The sequence below is a fragment of the Sus scrofa genome, chromosome 8, assembly GCF_054392235.1.
Source record: "Sus scrofa isolate SSC_HxYL_T2T_F1_AM1 chromosome 8, Sscrofa_HxYL_maternal_Yorkshire_Landrace_v2.0, whole genome shotgun sequence".
NCBI lineage: Eukaryota > Metazoa > Chordata > Mammalia > Artiodactyla > Suidae > Sus > Sus scrofa.
Window position 1 is genome coordinate 8,384,898 of NC_139390.1, and position 18,105 is coordinate 8,403,002.

Consider the following 18,105-nt stretch of genomic DNA (forward strand, 5'->3'; position numbering starts at 1 on the left):
ATCAAATCTTAACAGATCAAGAATCTATTCGATTTCTTTTAAATCATTCCTTTAAAAAGTCATTACACACTTCTGAGACATTTCTCTAATTTTAAAGAGGTAGTAAATTACAAGACAGTACAGATAAATCCTCCAAGAATGTAGCCTAGAGAAATAGCTTAAAAAAGGAAAAGTTAAGTGATATAGATGAATAAATTGAGAAATTCAAATAAAAGATTTCAATATGAGTTGTAATATGCTGCCAAAATCTGCCTTCAATGAAAAATTTGCTGATACAGCTCTGAGAATATTGATGGCAGTCTACATATGTCTGCCCTTTAAGAGATTTCATCATCTGCAGAGAACAGCCTTCTTTCACCTCAAAATCTTGACTGGAATGGCCCTTATCCAATAACTGATTCATGTGGGAGTATAAAGTCATGAACATCTTGTTTTATTTGAGGATAATTTATGATAGCATCTTTGTCCACTTGTGTTTATTTCAGCTCCCTTCTATATGTATTGATAATAAAGACATTTTTATAAGATATTTTGGATGCTAAATTCCAATGCAGAGTTTGCTTCCTGAGAAACCAACTGAAGCCATTTGGTTCCAGTAATGACTCACGAAATCATAAGCTAAGATGGGATTTTTAGAGCTGGATCACTCAACACCTTGATGCAAAGAAAAAACACATTTCTAGCCTCTGGCATAAATGGGAGGTCTAATTGTTTTAGTGAATAAGCTAACAAATGCGATAAAATGGAATCATATAAATGCTCCATGTAAAAGAAAACAGGAAAAGGAAAAAGAGAACAAAGAACAAATGAGGTAAATAGAAAGCAAATAGTAAGATAATAGACTAAAACTTAACTATATTAATTATTACATTAAATGTAAATATTCTAAATATCTCAACTAAAAGGCAGAGATTGCCATAATGATTTTTTTAAAAGAATGATCCAACTATATTTGTTCTATATTATAATTCTATATGTAAATTTGAGCTTTGTGCTGTAATGCAGATAAATTACTTTGACACTATGGATGTTTTGGGTTTTCTTTTATGACATGTTATGTACATCTGGGGAAGTGCTTAGTCTAGGGTTTATATTTTCTGCTACTGAGGTAAGACATTCCTGAATGCTCTATCCAATTACTCATGAATTATGGAATTTTCCAGTCTGACTGGTGAGAACAGGCAATATTTCTGGTACAGTTGGTGAATGCCAGGCACTGTCCTCAATTGTCCTTTTGAATCTTTCTGAAGCCCTGGATAATTTCCTCACACGTAAGCCTTGATCCTCCATGAAATATTCTACTGGGATCTTCTTCAGAACGGTCAGCTCTCTTCTCTCTGGCAAACTCTAGCCATCTTTGTTTTCCTGAACTCTCAGCTCTGCCTCAGTCCCCACACAAACTGACATATGGCCTAGAGATTCTCTCAAGGAAAGGATCTGAGGAAATCAGAGAGTTCAAGTTCTCCTTCTCTCAATAATTATTATTCTCTCTCTCTCTCTCTCTTTTTTTTTTTTTTTGCCTGATTTCCAATGTCTTGAAAACCACTGCTTCATATAATTTTGTCTTTATTTTGTTAGCTATTTTAGGCAAGGCTGAAAATATGTCCCTTATTACACCTTCTTAGTTGGCAATGCAAAAATGGTATAATACAAAGAGAACAAAAGCATGGTTCAGACATTCAGAAGCCATGTGATCTCAACCCCATGAAGATGTATTTACAAATATTAGTAGATTGTAGCAAAGAGTGAAGAAGACATCTATTAAAATATACACTCTTCTTAAAAATCTTTTAAAAATTATGTCACTGAGCAAGCTTCCTTTTCAAATTCATAAAATGTTTTTTTAAGTTTTTAATGTTATGGGAAATTGGTTATGTACAAAGTCAGTAAAAAATTGCAAATTTCAATACTCCATACACCCTTGGTTTCCAAGCTGTGTGTAGAAGTTCCCTGGGGCACCACAACAAACTCTCGGCAGTGCTGCAATGTAGTTTACATTTTGAGAGATATACAGTTATATTCAACATCTGTTGGCTGCTACAACCGTCTTCAAAAATAGTTTTTAACAATAGTTTAATTCCCATTCCTTTCTATGATATCATATCTTTGCAAAGCTGAGTTGTCAACAGTGGCTATGATTAAAAAGTACTTGTGTAACCAGGGAGAAACAGAAAATTAGGGTGGTAGTATCCAATCTAATTCCAAGGTCATACAGTGCTCTGCTCAACAAATGCACTTGTTTTATGTCATTACTGAATTATTTAAGAATCAAATAAAAACATTATTTTCCATTTGTTTATTATTTTTCCAAATTGCTATAAATTTTGAGGACACAAATACTTAAGTTGTTTAGAAATGGTTACTTAATAAATAGAAATCAGGAGTTCCCATCATGGCTCAGCAGTAATGAACCTCATATTACCCATGAGGACATGGATTCAATCCCTGGCCTTGCTCAGTGGGTTAAAGGATCCAGTATTGCCATGAGCTGTGGTGTAGGCTATCAGTTGCAGCTCTGATTCAATCCCTAGCCTGGAAATTTCCATACGCTGCAGGTGTGGCCACAAAAAGGCAAAATAAAATAAAACAAAACAAAATAAAAAGAAATCTTATATATTTGTCCTAGGAGTCTCATGAAAAACATTCTAAGATATTCAGTGAGCCAAGAGAGCTAAGATCTTCTACCAATAGCATGATCATACACACACAGACACACACATGCATGTACGCACACACAAGACCAAAGAAAATACAATATAATGTTAAACATTAAGTGATTCATTTACGCAATCAGAAATTGCATCTGTTCTTGTTTGTTTGCTTCTTGGCTCCTCTGTTGCATTACCACTAATGAGGATTATTGGATAGACTAAGATGATGAAGACAGCAGACAAAGAGGGGTAGTATAACAGGCATGCTCTTAAGGGAAGAATAGGAAACAGCAAAATAAAGGAAATGCTCATCAAGAAGACAGAGGAGACACTTTTGGCAGGTGTAGGGAGCAGGGGTTAGATGAAGCCTATCAATCAACTCAAGGCAGAGATCCAGATGTAAGAAAACACTTGGCAGTAGTAAGAGCTCAAAACATAAGCAATGGATTCACAAGCAGCACTCTAGGATCAGCAATGCTCAGGGAAACGTATCATATCAGCTGTTGAGGATGCAGGGGTTCTGGGAAGTCATTCAACTCAGGCTCTCGCGGGTGAAGGCTGGGAGGAACAATATGAGGAAATAGGACAAGGAAGCTATGATTGAACCAAGATACAAGTTGTCTAATGTGGTTCAGGGCTAAGCCCTACTTACTAGCTTTAAGTCAAAGCCAGGACTGATGTTGAGCCTTTAAGTTCAAGTCAAGCCTGCTTAACAAGCCTTGAGCCAGATGAGGTTGTGAGATCTCATTTGAGAAAACAAACTGATAGGTGGTGAGGGAGGAGATAACATGGTTGACTGAACTTGATTTTACTCTCTAGCCTGACATTTTAGAGCTATGGGACTTTGAGCAAATTGTACTCTTGAGCCTCAGTTTCCCCTCCATAAAGAGAACAATAAAACCTCCACCCAGCCCGGAGGCTCTTATGAAATACAAGGGTTAACTTTCCCATCCAGGACATAATCTCGTTGAATCCGGAGAGTATTTTTGATTCCCTATATTCATAAAATTGTCACTGCCTCTATCAGCAACATCTGTGAAATCGTTTTGAAATATGTTTCTGAGTTCCATACTTTAATGTATCAAACCTTCCATTCTTTTTAATTGCTTTTAATCATCGTGGTAAGAATCTTTAACATGAGATCTGCCACCTGAAATTTTAAGTGCAAAATACAATATTGTTTACTACAAGCACAACGTCGTACAGTAGATCCCTAGAATTTTTTTGCTTTGTTTAAGTAAAATTTTATATATATTGAACTGCATCTCTTCATTTTGCTCTCTGATTAGCCCCTGGCAACCATAATTTTATTCTCTGTTAAGCAGAACCATGCAGTATTTGTCTTAAAATTGTCTAATTTCACATGGTATAATGGCCTCCAGTTTTATCCATGTCATCACATATGGCAGAATTTCTTTCATTTTTTAAGACTAAATAAGGGGTTCCCATTGTGGCTCAGGGTGTTAAGAGCCCAACCAGTGTCCGAGAGGATGTGGGTTCAATCCATGGCCTCACTCCATGGGTTAAGGATCTGGCGTTGCTGTGATCTGTGGTTTAGGTCACAGATGTGGCTCAGATCCAGCATTGCTGTGGCTGTGGCATAGGCGGACAGCTGCAGCTCCAATTGCCTAGCCTGAGAATTTCCATTGTGGTGAGTGTGGCCCTGAAAAGAAAAAAAAAAAAGACTGAATGGTATTCCGTTGTATGCATATACCACATTTTCTTTACCCATCCATCTATTAATGGACATTTAGCTTGCGTATTTTGGCTATTGTGAATAATGCTATAATGTACATGGGATGCTAATATCCCATGTACATTATACATGGGATATAATTCCCATGAGTTCTTGATTTCAACATTTTTTGATATTTGTCCTGAGATGGGATAACCAGATCATAAAAAGTAATTTTTTGTGAAGCCTCCCTACTCTTCCCCATAAAATTCCTATCAACAGTAAAGAAAAGTTCCAGTTTCTCCACATCTTAGACAACCATTGCTATCTTTTTATTTTTGATAGTAACCATCCTAAGAGGTACGAAATTGTATCTCATTGTGGTTTTGACTGCATTTCCCAGATGATTAGTGATGTTGAGATCTTACAATGTACCTGAGGACAATTTGTATGTCTTCTTTTTTGAAATGTCTATTCATGTCCTTCGTTCATTTTTAAAATTGGGTTATTTACTTTCTTGCTATTGAGTGCCTTTAACATTTTGAATATTAATCCTTTATCTGATGTGGAATCTACAAATACATCCTCCCTTTCTATAGGTTGTTTTTTACTCTGGCAATCTTTTCCTTTTCTGTTGAAATATATATATTTTTTTTTTTGGCTTCTTTTTAGGGCCACTCTCGCAGCATATGGAATTTCCCAGGCTAGGGGTCAAATCGGAGCTATGGCTGTCAGCCACAGCCACAGCAACACAGGATCTAACCTGCGTTATCGTGGATACTAGTCAGATTAATTACTGCTGAGCCACGATGAGAACTCCTGTGTGGAACCTTTTTAGTTTGATTTACTGTTTATCTATTTTTGCTTTTGGTGTCAGATCCAAAAACTCATTTCCTAGGCTGATGTCATGAAGCTTTTCCCTCATTTTTTTTTCTAAGAGTTTTATAGATTCAAGATGTACTTAAATCTTTAATCTGTTTTGAGTTGATCAAACCTTCTACTCTCACTGTGAGCATCACCATTCTTGAAGTCCAACCCGAAGGTTTTTCCCGTGTTCATGATCAAGACTAACTAGTCTCTCTATGGTATTTTGCTTGGGCATACCTGCCTCCTTTCTGTTTTTTGTTTGTTTGTTTGTTTTTCTAACAAAAAAATATATTAAATATAAAAATGAAAGGCATACTGTCTTTTAAGAACTGACAAAATTTTCTATCAAGATCAGATGTCAAGTCATTCAGTTTTTGTGGACCGTGTATGGTCTTGTCACATATTACTCTTCATTTTTTCAACAATCCTTTAAAAAGATGAAAATCATGCTCAGCTCATGGATTATAACCATTCAGGCTATAAGCTAGATTTAGAGCATAGGCTATAGTTTGCCAGCTCTGTTATAGAAGGTCACAGCTTAGGGGGGAAAGAAATAGAAGAACAGACGGCAATAATGAGAAATCAAAACACAGCGTGGAAACAACATAGGTAAAACGTTTTGATAGCACAAGAAGGAAATAAGTAGCACTTACCTAGCATCTATTAAGTGCCAAGCTTCATTCTGATCACCTTGCATATATTAGCGCATTTAGCCTTTATAGCTAACTTATGAAGTAGGTATTATTATTTACTCTTTTTAATAGTTGAAGAAACTGAGGCGCAGAGAGACTATAAAACTTGTCTAGTAAAAGAAATATATTAATTTTGAACTAGGGAATTTGTATTTAATTCCTACACATTGAACTCTAATCCACTTGAACTCTGCATTGAAAAATCTATTTATTGTAATACTTGGAGGTGGTGAATGATCCTCTCATCTATTGCTTTCCTCTCACCCCCAGCGGAGGGAATGGCTGGAGAGGTACTTTCTGGGGGTCTTGAATTGGAATGCATCTTCGTCTCATCAGTAATACTTTTTTGAAGTGAAGTGTCTACAGAAGAGATGGGGAGTAGGGTCTGGAAGCTCTAATGCCTAAGGGTATGAGAATTCTAAACTCAAAAATAAAGCTGAACTCCTCCTACCCGTATCCTTCATATATTGTGAAAGAATCCTGGACTCTCATCAATGACCATAAACAGGGCTGCAAGCCTCTGGGGCAGGGGGCGTGCAGGACCTTTCTAATATCCCATGTTCGTGGACATAAGTCCTTATTTTCACATCTGCAGGGTTCTTCAGGCAGAAGTAGTGTCGGAATTGGAGATTCTTAACTAGAATTAAAGTCGGATTCTCTAGCCAATTCCCATCTTTCTCTCCATTTCTTCTCACAATTCTCTCCCTCTTTGTTCTATGGCATGTCTATGTGTGTTTATACAAAACAGGAACCTAAAGTAGAGATGCCTGCAATTATAACAAGAAATTCAAACCTTTAGGATGTATAGAGTGCTTAAATGCATGCTCCTGTTTAACATTCACTTTTTCTGTAAGGATCAAAGATTATAGAAATTAAGTGAATTTTCCAAGATCGCACAGCTGGTAACAAGGCAAAAAAGAAAACCCAGCTCTAGACAGTGAGCCCACTGAATTCTCTACATTTAACATTCGCACGTGTGTGGTGCTATGAATCAGATAGTATTCTCTCATTGTTTGAATGTCAACGAAACTTGGCAGCAAGCCCAACTCTGTCACTTAAAGGCATGCAATGTTGGACAAGATACTTAATCTCCCTAAACCTCAATTGTCTCGTCTTCAATATGAGGGATTTTAAAAGATATAATTGTATTAGAAAATGCATATACAAGGAATTCACTTAGAAAGTTTACCTTCTTTTGTTCTTTTAAGAAATATGATTAATCATATTTCACAAATGAAAACAAAAATGAGAAAAGAATTTGTTGCTCTGTCCGCTAGATGGCACTGTCTCTATAAACCTCAGAGAACTTAAAGGACTCGCTGTTTTATGCGTCTGGGTGTCTGGGGTTGGTTTCCTGTGAAGCATTAATAGAATTGATATTGCCTCATTGTTTGTGGTGTCTGGGCACATGTACCTGGACCTCTCTTTTACCTGCCTTTTAGAGAGTCTTTAAGGTAATGATGAAATATTGAAGGCTATTCTGAAAAAAATCACCTTGCAACTTGATCAGGATTTTCCTTTGCTTTCCTGGCGCTTCTTGGAATGGTTATGAATTAGACAGCATTAAAAATATTTCTTTATATTTTAGATTACACTTAACCTTCAAATCTAGTGTGCTACTTTCTATTGTGGTGAAATTTGGTGGAAGCAGTTGGTGGGTTTTGCAACCAGCAGGGACTTTTTCTAACCTTAAGAATGGACCCAAAAAAGGATACAATGAAAGTATTTGCAGAACAGAAACTGACTCACAGACTTTGAAAAAATTTATGGTTACCAAAGGAGACAGGTAGGAGGGTGGGGAGGGATGTGCTGGGGGTTTGGGATGGAAATATTCTAAAATTAGGTTGTGATGATAGTTGTACAACCATTAATATAATAAAATTCATTGAATTTTGAAAAAGAATGGACAAGTCTTAGCATTAGTATGTCCCATCCATCACCATTTTTTGCTGCTGTAACAAATGCTAAATATCCCTTTTTTGAAAGGCTCCTTTCTTCAAAATGCCTGTAGTCAATCATGTATGCCAAGAGACAGTCAAGTCCAAACAACTCGTATTTGCTATTTGTACTCTTCCAGTGCTAGATAGTTCCGCGTTTACTTTCGATTTTCATTGATAAAGTAAAGATCAGAGAAAATAAGTGACGTGCCTTCATCATGAAGCCAGTAAGGAGCATAGCTGGGGTACCCTCACTACACAAAGAAAGTTTTAGCAAACTACCTTCTAGATAACAGAAATATTTACAATGCATTGAGTTAGGATTTGGGCAAATTTTGGAAACAAACATGAACAGAATTCTCAGATTAACACTATTTGTGATAGGAACAAATCGTTGACTGAATTTTTCATGAAATCAAAAAATATGTGGAGTTCCTGTTCTGGCACAGAGGGTTAGGATCTGGTGTTGTCTCTGCAGCTGCCCAGCTCCCTGCTGAGGTGCAGGTTTGATCTCTGGCTCCTCACAGTGGTTTAAGGATCTGTCATTGCTATAGCTGTGGTGTAGGTTGCAGCTGTGGCTTGGCTTCAGTCTCTGGCCCTGGAACTTCCATGTGCTGGGGTGCCGCCGAAAAAGGAAAAAAAGGAAAAGAAAAAAAATATGCCTCAATGTCTACAATATTTCAAGCACAGTACTGGCTCTGACGGTATGAAGATGCATCAGCTTGCACATGATTCTCTAATCAGAAGATCAGAATATAAACGCCTCAGCATCTCCAGCCAGCAACCCCCACCCAGAGGATACGGCTCTTCATTTTTACAGATTTTTGGGACAAAATAAGTCAAAAACTGGGTAAAGGGCAAGAATGTCAGGTGACAAAAATGTGCCCTTACAGATAATATTTTTTCCCTGCAAAGTCCATCTCCTTTATTATCATAGATTATTTCAAAGATACTGTCATTATTGAAAACCACTGCCTGGAAGTGATTTTAGATGGATTTTAATGTTTATGCTGATTAGCTAATAAATATGTGATCAATTGGAGAAACTGGGAAAATAAATACATCTATAAACTATATTTTTAATTCCAACAATCCTATATAGCAAGATAATCACTGTTAAATACCTTGTTGTGCCTCCTTCCAATTTTACACACATTCATAAAAACTTTTGAAATGGCTCCATTGCGGCCTATTGCATAGATATGTCATAGTTTATTTAGTTATTCCTCTGAAAAGAAACATCAAGGTTGCTTCTATTTTCTTCTATTATAGCTAATATAATATGTTATCAACGTCTTTGCATTTTGGCTCTTTTGTTTCAGCTCAATTCCTTACAAGTGATTTTTAAATAGTTAAATAAAGACAATTTTTTCATCTTTTAAGAGTGATCACAAGAAAGAGCTTTTCTTTTTAAAATAAAAATTTGGTCCAATTGCTTTGGGACCAAATTCTGACGTGAACTTTTTTTTTTTTTTTTTTTTTTTTGTCTTTTTGTCTTTTTCTAGGGCCGCTCTCCGCGGCATATGGAGGTTCCCAGGCTAGGGATCTAATTGGCGCTCTAGCTGATGGCCTACACCAGAGCCACAGCAACGCGGGATCCGAGCCACATCTGTGACCTATACCACAGCTCACCGCAACACAGATCCTTAACCCACCGAGCGAGGCCAGGGATCAAACCCACAACCTCGTGGTTCCTAGTCAGATTTGTTAACCACTGAGCCACGATGGGAACTCCTGATGTGAACATTTAAATCGTGACAGTGGATAACAGTGGCTTCATTCCAAAATCAGGTGTGATTTTCCAGAATGGAGATGTTTTGCCTTGTGAGAGACAAATAAACAATCCCCACGGCTTTGTGAATGAAGCCCTAATCCTTTAATCTGTCAGGAAAGGCCCCTCTCGTATTTCATCATAATCTGGGACCAGATCATATCTGTAACCAGTTCTCCTTCTACTGTGTAGTCCCTGCTTCATTTTCCTTCTTTCTCTACAGTTTTCTATTTTCTTATGCGCATTATGTCTACCCGTCAGCTCATAATCCTCCTATTTTGTTCTCACTCTTAAATTCATAACTTTCCTTTAATATCTCTCAGGTTTCGGTCAAGTCTCACTTTATCGTAACTGATCATTTTAGATAAAATCGGCCCTTCTTTGATAGAGAAGCAGAAGTCTATTAAAACATTTCTACAGAACGCCATGTAAACAGTCATTATAATTAACGGTGTGCTTACCTGTATTATAGCCATGTGCGCCTTGACCTCATCCTCCCTGATAGAATTCTCTTTGAGGGTGTAATTCACGACTTTATAATTAGTCTTAAAGGAAGCCAACAGAAGTCTACGCAAAGGAGATGTGGCCTAAATGTGGCCCAAAAATACTTTTGAAAATTCTTCTTCATTAAATTTGGTAATCAATCCTTCCACCTTCTTCTCTGCTGTTCTTTACATCACTCTCCCTGCCCCCTTCTATTAATTTGGCGCATAACTATGAGTTTTTAAGTCTTAATTTGATCATTTTCTCATTTGTCCTACAATCACTTGCGAGCCTGGTCTGACTACTGCAGTGCAAGCTTAGAAGGGGAGACAGTACAAATTGACTCCGTCATACAGACCCCCATATTTTCTGCGGTAGGATGCTTTTGTGATGAGATCAGATAAGACAACCCCTGTGAAAGTGTGAGGCTACACGTCTGTGAAATACATTCTTTCTTCATGAGTTCTATGGACTGAATGTTTGTGTCCACACAAAAGTCATAGTTGAAACCCTAATCCCAATGTGATAATATGTGGCACTGCAGACTCTGGGAGGTAATTAGCCATGAGAGTAGAGCTCTCATGATGGGATGGGTGCCCTTATAAAGGAGAGATCGAGAAAGCTCGCTTCCTCTCTTAGGCCTTGTTTGGCCACAAAGAGAAGATGACCACGTGCAAACCAGGAAGAGCATCCCCACCAGCCATCCGATCAGCCAGCATCTTCATCCTGGACTTCAGCCTCCAGAACTGTGAGAAACAAATGGCTGTTGTTTAAGACACCCAGCCCATGATATTTTTGTTATAGCCACCAGAAGTGACTAAGACATGAGCCAATCCACATCGTCATATCATTTAAAGAGGAAACTGGTTTCTCACACAAAATTAAAATTCTGTGAATTGAACGAAACACACTCCAACCTCCACCAGCACCAAATCCTATCAAATTTGTCAACACAGCTTACATAGTGTCCATCGTTCAGGCAATATTTAACTTCACTTGGGCAAGATGCTATTGGTCTGTAGCAAAAATTGCAATGAGTCACCTAGTGCTCAGTCTCAGAGAGAGATGGATATCAATATATTACAGAGAGGACACAGAAGATATGGCAGAGGGTGAAAAGGCACTGGACTCGTTATTAAGAGATTTGAAGTTTCCAGACCTAGCTTTAAATCCTAGTTCTGTCATCTGTCAGCTCTTTGACCTTGGGAAGGATGCTCAACATCTTTGATTTCATTTAAAAATATGCCTAATTGTGCAAAATTAATTAATTAATTAATTGACTTTTTTTCCAGGCCACACCTGCAGTATGTGGAAGTTCCCAGGCTAGGGGTCGAATCGGAGCTGTAGCTGCCAGTCTACACCACAGCCACAGCAACATGGGATCTGAACTGCATCTGTGACCTACACCTCAACTCACTGCAATGCTGCATCCTCAACCCACTGAGAGAGGCCAGGGATCGAACTCACGTCCTCATAGATACTAGTCAGGTTTATTACTGCTGAGCGGAGATAGGAACTCCTTTCTTTCTTTTTTTTTTTTTTGTTGCAAAATTTATAATTAAGTGACTTTTATGGATTGGATTGTGTTCCTCCAAAATTCATATGTTAGATTCCTAACCCCTCGGTACCTCTAAACATGTCTGTATTTGTAAGGTCTTTAAGGAGGTAATTAATTTAAAATTAGGTCATTGGGATGGGCCCTAATCCAATCTGATTAGTGTGCTTATAAAAGGAGATTAGGACACAGACACATTGAAAGGGAAGAGACAAGGAGAAGAGGGGCATCAAGGAGCCACGGGGAGAGACCTCAGAAAAACTCAACTCTGACACATCTTCCTCTACAACTTCTAGCATCCAGAATTGTGAGAAAATATATGTCTGTTGTTCAAGCCACCCAGTCTGTGGACCTTTGTTGCAGCACCTCTAGGAAACTAATATAATGTCTTTTTACTTTTTTTTTTTCTTTTTATAGCCACACATGCCACATAGGAAAGATTCTGCACCAGGGATCGAATCAAAGCTGCAGCTGAGGCTTACACCACAGCCACACCAGATCTGGCAACACTGGATCCGAGTGCATCTGCAACCTATGCCACAGCTTGTGAAAAGCAGGATCCATAACCACTGAGGGAGGCCAGGGATCTAACCACATCCTCATAGGGAAAATGGTCACGTCCTCAACCTGCTGAGCCTTGATGGGAACCCTAATATTTAAGCACAGTACCTAGCAGTCAGTAAACTTCTAATACATGCCAGTTATTTTCATTTATGTATTAATGTTTATAATCCAGCATGAAAAAATAAATTTTAAAATCCTATGTATCTATTTATACAATAAATAGCTAGGTAAGATGTCTTGCTTGAAATGCTCTGGATAAAATTCTTTTCAAATTAACCACTTAAAGAAGTAACACAGGAGTTCCTGTTGTGGCTCAGTGGTAATAATGAACCCAGCTAGTATCCATGAAGACTCGGGTTCAATCCTTGGCCCCACTCAGTGAGTTAAGGATCTGGTGTTGCCCTGAACTACAGTGTAGGTCACAGATGTGGCTCAGATCTGGTGTGGCTGTGGCTGTGGCTGTGTGGTGTTGGCTGGGAGCTGCAGCTCCAATTCAATTCCTAGCCTGGAAACTTCCATTTGCCATGGATGCATCCCTAAATATTTTAGAAAAGAGAAAAAAAAGGCAAAAAAAAAAAAAGAAGTAACATGTATTTATATTGAATATTTGGTTCAAAATATGGCCTTGGTGATGGGACATATTTTATTGAAACTCCTTTAAAAAAAGAAAAGAAGAGAAAAACTTGGAATGGTCTCCAAAGCCAAGAGCCCCAGCCAGGTATGAAGGGGAAGGCCATGCCAAGCCCTTCCTGTCAGAAGAAGGCAGTGCTACTCTGTCAACAGAAGTGATGGATAGTGCGGCCAGGTCAGTACACGGAGTGAAGAAGGTATCATGGTAGGCCCAAAGGCATGTCAAAGAAAAACATTGCCTCAGTAAAAACAATTCAGAAGAGACAGCCTTGCTAGGACACAGCTTCGACCACACCTTTGGCTAAACAGAGGTTCTTCTTGCATAGTTCCCATACCAGTCCTAGACCCCTGTCCACCCTGCAGCTCCAGGTCTCATCTCTGGGGCCACAGCCAGGTGGACCATTGTCCAGTGAATGTCCCTTTCAGTAATGTATGATGTGCTCTCCAGAGGTACCCACGGTGTGCCAGGAACTATGAACTGTGAAATGCACTCCAGAATCTTAGGGAGAAACAACCAGGTCAGACAAAACAGCAGGACACAGGACGGAGGTTCACATTCAGGCTTTTTAATTGCAGAATCTGCTCTCTTTTGAGGCAGCCTGCTTCGCAGTGCAAGGATGACAGGACAGATGCACCACATGACGGGAATGGGTAAGCTTGGGGGTGCTAAGAATAAATTCAGTTTAACATTTCCTTTTTGGACAGGGAGCAGGGAAGACCGAAAGTCTGTTATTATTCCCTTTTCTTTCTCTTAAGGGGATATAATAAATGTGCTTACCTTCCCCACAAGACTGGGATCAGATTTAAATCAGGAAAAAAAACACACTCAGAAATGCACCATTTTATTTTAGGAAATATTGGAATTGGAGGCAATGACTGAACTTTAGATACTTAGGATCCTAGCTGGGCATCTGAGCCCTACCACCTAAATCTGTAGTTATGGGCATGTTTATTAAGGTCTCTAAACTTCAGTTTCCTCATCTGTAAAATAAAAAGCGTAACAGATTTTTTGTATGATTATATGAGAATTAATTTTTTTTAAGTGATGCAAAATGTCTGGTATATAGACCATGTTCCACCATTCACATGTCCTGTCTCCCCTGTATAAATGCTCAGGATTGCATTTCTGGACTTCATCTTTCTACAAGAAAATATATCTCCACAAACGTCTTTTTTTTTTTAACTTTTGTCGTTCTCTATCTACTCTAGAGGTGACTCAGAAATACCATAGCGATCTCTAGCATGTTTGGGAGTATATATTGGAAAATATTAATAGCTACATTATGAATTCAAGTGACCCCAAGAAGTATTCCAGTATTTTGTTGTGTTGTTTGGCTTCATATTTTCGCCACTGTATTTCACTGCCTACCGTGTTGGCAAGTGATATGGAATAAGGAAAAAATAAATCTGGGGCCAAAGCATATACTGGAAGCCATCACTCATTCTAGGTACCCTGAGGCTGCATCTATAATGTGCCAACACAACCAATCTACTCAGAAAGAAAATCTTTCAGGCTCCTCATTTGCCTTCAGGTATCCAACAATTAACCTGATTCCATGATGACAAGACTTCTTTTTTTTTTTTTTTTTTAAATCACCTTCCCCTTATCTGTTCCTGGATTTTGTATGGTAATAACAAACTCCATTGAGTCATAATAAGGAGAAATTTAATGATAAATTTTATTTCTATTATTTAGGTTTTTTAACTGGTTGGCTTAAGAAAAACCAATAATTTCACTTGTGTGTGTTTATTAAGGATTTAATATGGAGCCCCAGTCTAATCATTTCCGACAAGAATTTAGCTATGTTATAGTAAATCAGGAAAATGAATCGTGCTTCATAAATTTCATTACTATTAAAATAAAGGTCACGTTCAAAGAAGGGGGGGAATGAGCTGGAAATTAATGCCTGGTTTTAAATGTTTAGGGATTAAAAATTTAAATTGCACAGCTCAATTCTGTTAATATTGAAATGCATAATTTGAAGCACTGGCAGATTCAATAAAGAGGATGCAAATGAAGGAGGTGAAGTTTTAAAGTTTCCTTCAACTGATTGTGAATATAAATCATTTGGGAAGTTCTTTAATAGTACAGATTCCTGACCCTCATCCTGAATATTTGGATTCAGTAATCTGGAGCAGGGGCGTTGATTAAAGCCCCCCAAAGATTTCTGAGAATCAGAATTACAAATTAAATTGCTGTGTACTCACCTGACTTGCTCCCTACTCTCCACTCTGATTTCCACCAATAGTTTGGGACCTTAGACACTTCCTGTCTCAGAATCTTGTAACTACCCTTAATTGTCAGGATTAAAAGGGTCTCATATCTGTAGCTCCTCTGATCAAATATCAAATTACCTTTTCCTGATGTCAAATACAGATAAACCTAGACTTATGTAAAGAGGAAATTTATTCAAAAAGATTATTGCAAAAGGAAGCATCTGCATTTCAGAATATGTACCATGATGGAATGATTGACCATGAGAGAAGATTGCCTGAATAGGAGCGAAACTGTGAAGAAAGACTTACGTTAGGAGACTTTTTTCAAGGAATTATGGGCAAGATATTTTGAGGAAATACATGTCAGGGCAGTGGCAGCAAGAACGTGTAGCAGAGATAAGACAGGAAAGGAGCCGGTAGAGAAAATAAATGCATTTTGATTAATTACTCATTTTAGGAAATTAGAAGGAGAATCATCTCAATTTAATACCTAGCTTAAACAACTGGCTAGTCAACAGCAACCAAGGCCATAGAAAGATAAATTTGAGATAATGAAATGAGTTAGATTTTGAAACGTAACCATGAGGGTCCTGTAAACTCCAGGAGAAAAAATGCCTGGTACAAATTAATATAGGGAATGAATATAGGGACTGGGTACTCAGAAGTAAAATTTAAGATTATCAGTATTGGGAGAAGCTGTGGGAATAGAATTCTATAGCTTCTAATATGGCAGCCACTAGCCACATGTGGCTATGGAGCAGTAAAACATCCCTAATAGAGTTAAGAAAGATAATTTTACATTTTATTCAGTTTAATTCACTTACATTTCATTTGTCACACATGGCCAGTGGCTGCCATATTGAAAAAAAATAGAACAGTTTCCATTATCACAAAAAGTTTGACTGGACAGTACTGGTTTAGATTTCTTGAGGAGAGAAAATATGGAAAAGGACTAGCAATTTAACTCTTGGGAATCCAACCATTTCCATTAAATTAGGGTCTTAATTATTAGCAATAAACCATGCTTGTTTCTTAGTCCTAGCCACTCCAACAGTGCCTTATTTCCCCATGTCCTAGTCTCTGTCCCCACGATGTAACCAGTGTCATATTTTCTCTAGTCAGAGACCCTGTGTTGCTCTGGCCATTTGTCCTTGTGGAGGGTGTCCTTCTCTACCCACAGATCAGGATAACATCCCAACAACTCCATCCAATCTCTCAAGCACTGAGCATCTGCCCACTCGGAACTTTGCCAGTTAATTTCTCATTGGCTGTGCTTGCCTGCCTCACACCATTGCACCCAACCTAACATTGCTCTTTGCTCCCCCTACATTAGTCTCTGATGGTGTCTTCCTGTTAACAAACTTCACTCCTTCATCTGACTCACTATTTAGTGCATGAAAATCATAGTTTTCCCAGTCCTCACTGGGGCAACAGGAAACTCCCAGAGCGTAATACACGGCAATGGAAAGAAAAGAAGCCTGGGGGTCTGGAAATTGGAGGTCCATTGCAGCTGTCTTATTTTTTCCATGGTCTTGTGCAGGAATATGAGCCACTTAGCCCCTTAGTTAAGGAGAGAAGAGCACCTGACTGACTCAGTCGGTTGGGGAATTTCGCAAGCTCCTTCCACATACAAACTTCTCCACCTCACTAACAGCAGGGCTTCAGGGGTTATCTTCATCTGTGATCAGTAGATGGCATGATTTTTATGTTAATTTTAGTCAAAATATTTCAGAAATCACTGAGATGGGGTAAAAAAAAAATATGGAATGAGACAGATGATTCAGCCTAACATGTCTTATCGATAGATGGAATATGTATCTACTTGATGGGACCCCAAAAGCACATGCAACAAAAACAAAAATAGAAAAATAAAATTGTGCTAAAATAAAAAGCTTCTTTACTTCAAAGGAAATAATCAGCAGAGTGAAAAAAAAAACAATAGAATGAGAGAGAATATTTGCAAGCCATACATCTGATAAGGAGTTAATATCAAAAATATACAAGGAACTCAAACAACTCAATAGCAAGTAAACAAATAATCTGATTAAAAATGTGCAAAGGATGTGAATAGACATTTCTCAAAAGAAGACATACAAATGGCTAACAGGTACCTGGAAAGATGGTCAAAGAAAAGCAAATCAGAACAACAATGAGATATCACTTCACCATTGATCTAACAGCTTTATCAAAGCAAACAAACCAAAATCAGATAGGTGTTAGCTAGGATGTGGTAAAAAGGAAGTCCTTGTAAACTGCTGGAATGTAAATTGATACAGCCATTATGCAAAATAGTAGGGAAGCTCTTTAAAATGTCGAAACTAGAACTACCACATGATTCAGTGTATTCATGTTCTGTGTATAACATTCGAAGGAAATGAAATCATTATCTTGAAGACATACCGGCACTCCCACCGCAGCGTTATTCACAATAGCCAAGATATGGAAACAGCCAAATGTCCATTGGCACATGAATAGATAAAGAATATGTGGTGTATATTATTCACCCATGAGAAAGAAGGGAATCCTGCCATTCGTGACAGCATAGATGAAAGTGGAGGACAATATTCTAAGTGAAATAAGTCAGAGAGAGAGAGCCAAGTGCTATATTATTTCACTTATACATGAAACCTATATAAAAATGAAAAGTTGAACTTATAAAAGCTGAAAGTAAAACAGTGGTTACCAGGGGTTGGGGGTGAGGGTGGGGGAAATAAGGAGAAACAGATCTGGTCAATGGTTACAAATCTGCAGTTATATAAGATAAATAAATCTGCAAGTTTAATGTACAAATGGCTATAGCTGGTACTGTGTTGTGTATTTGAAAGTTGCTAAGAGAATACATTTGAAAAGTTCTTGTCACAAGGCAAGATATAACTGTGTGTGGCGATGGTTAATAACTTATTATGATGGTCGTTTTGTAATATATACAAATATTGAATCATTATGTGGTACACCTGAAACTAATATAATGTTATATGTCAATACTATCTCAAGAAAAAATGTAATTTTGGCATAGAAATTGACAAATGTAGCAATATTACATTATAGGGAACCCAGGAATAG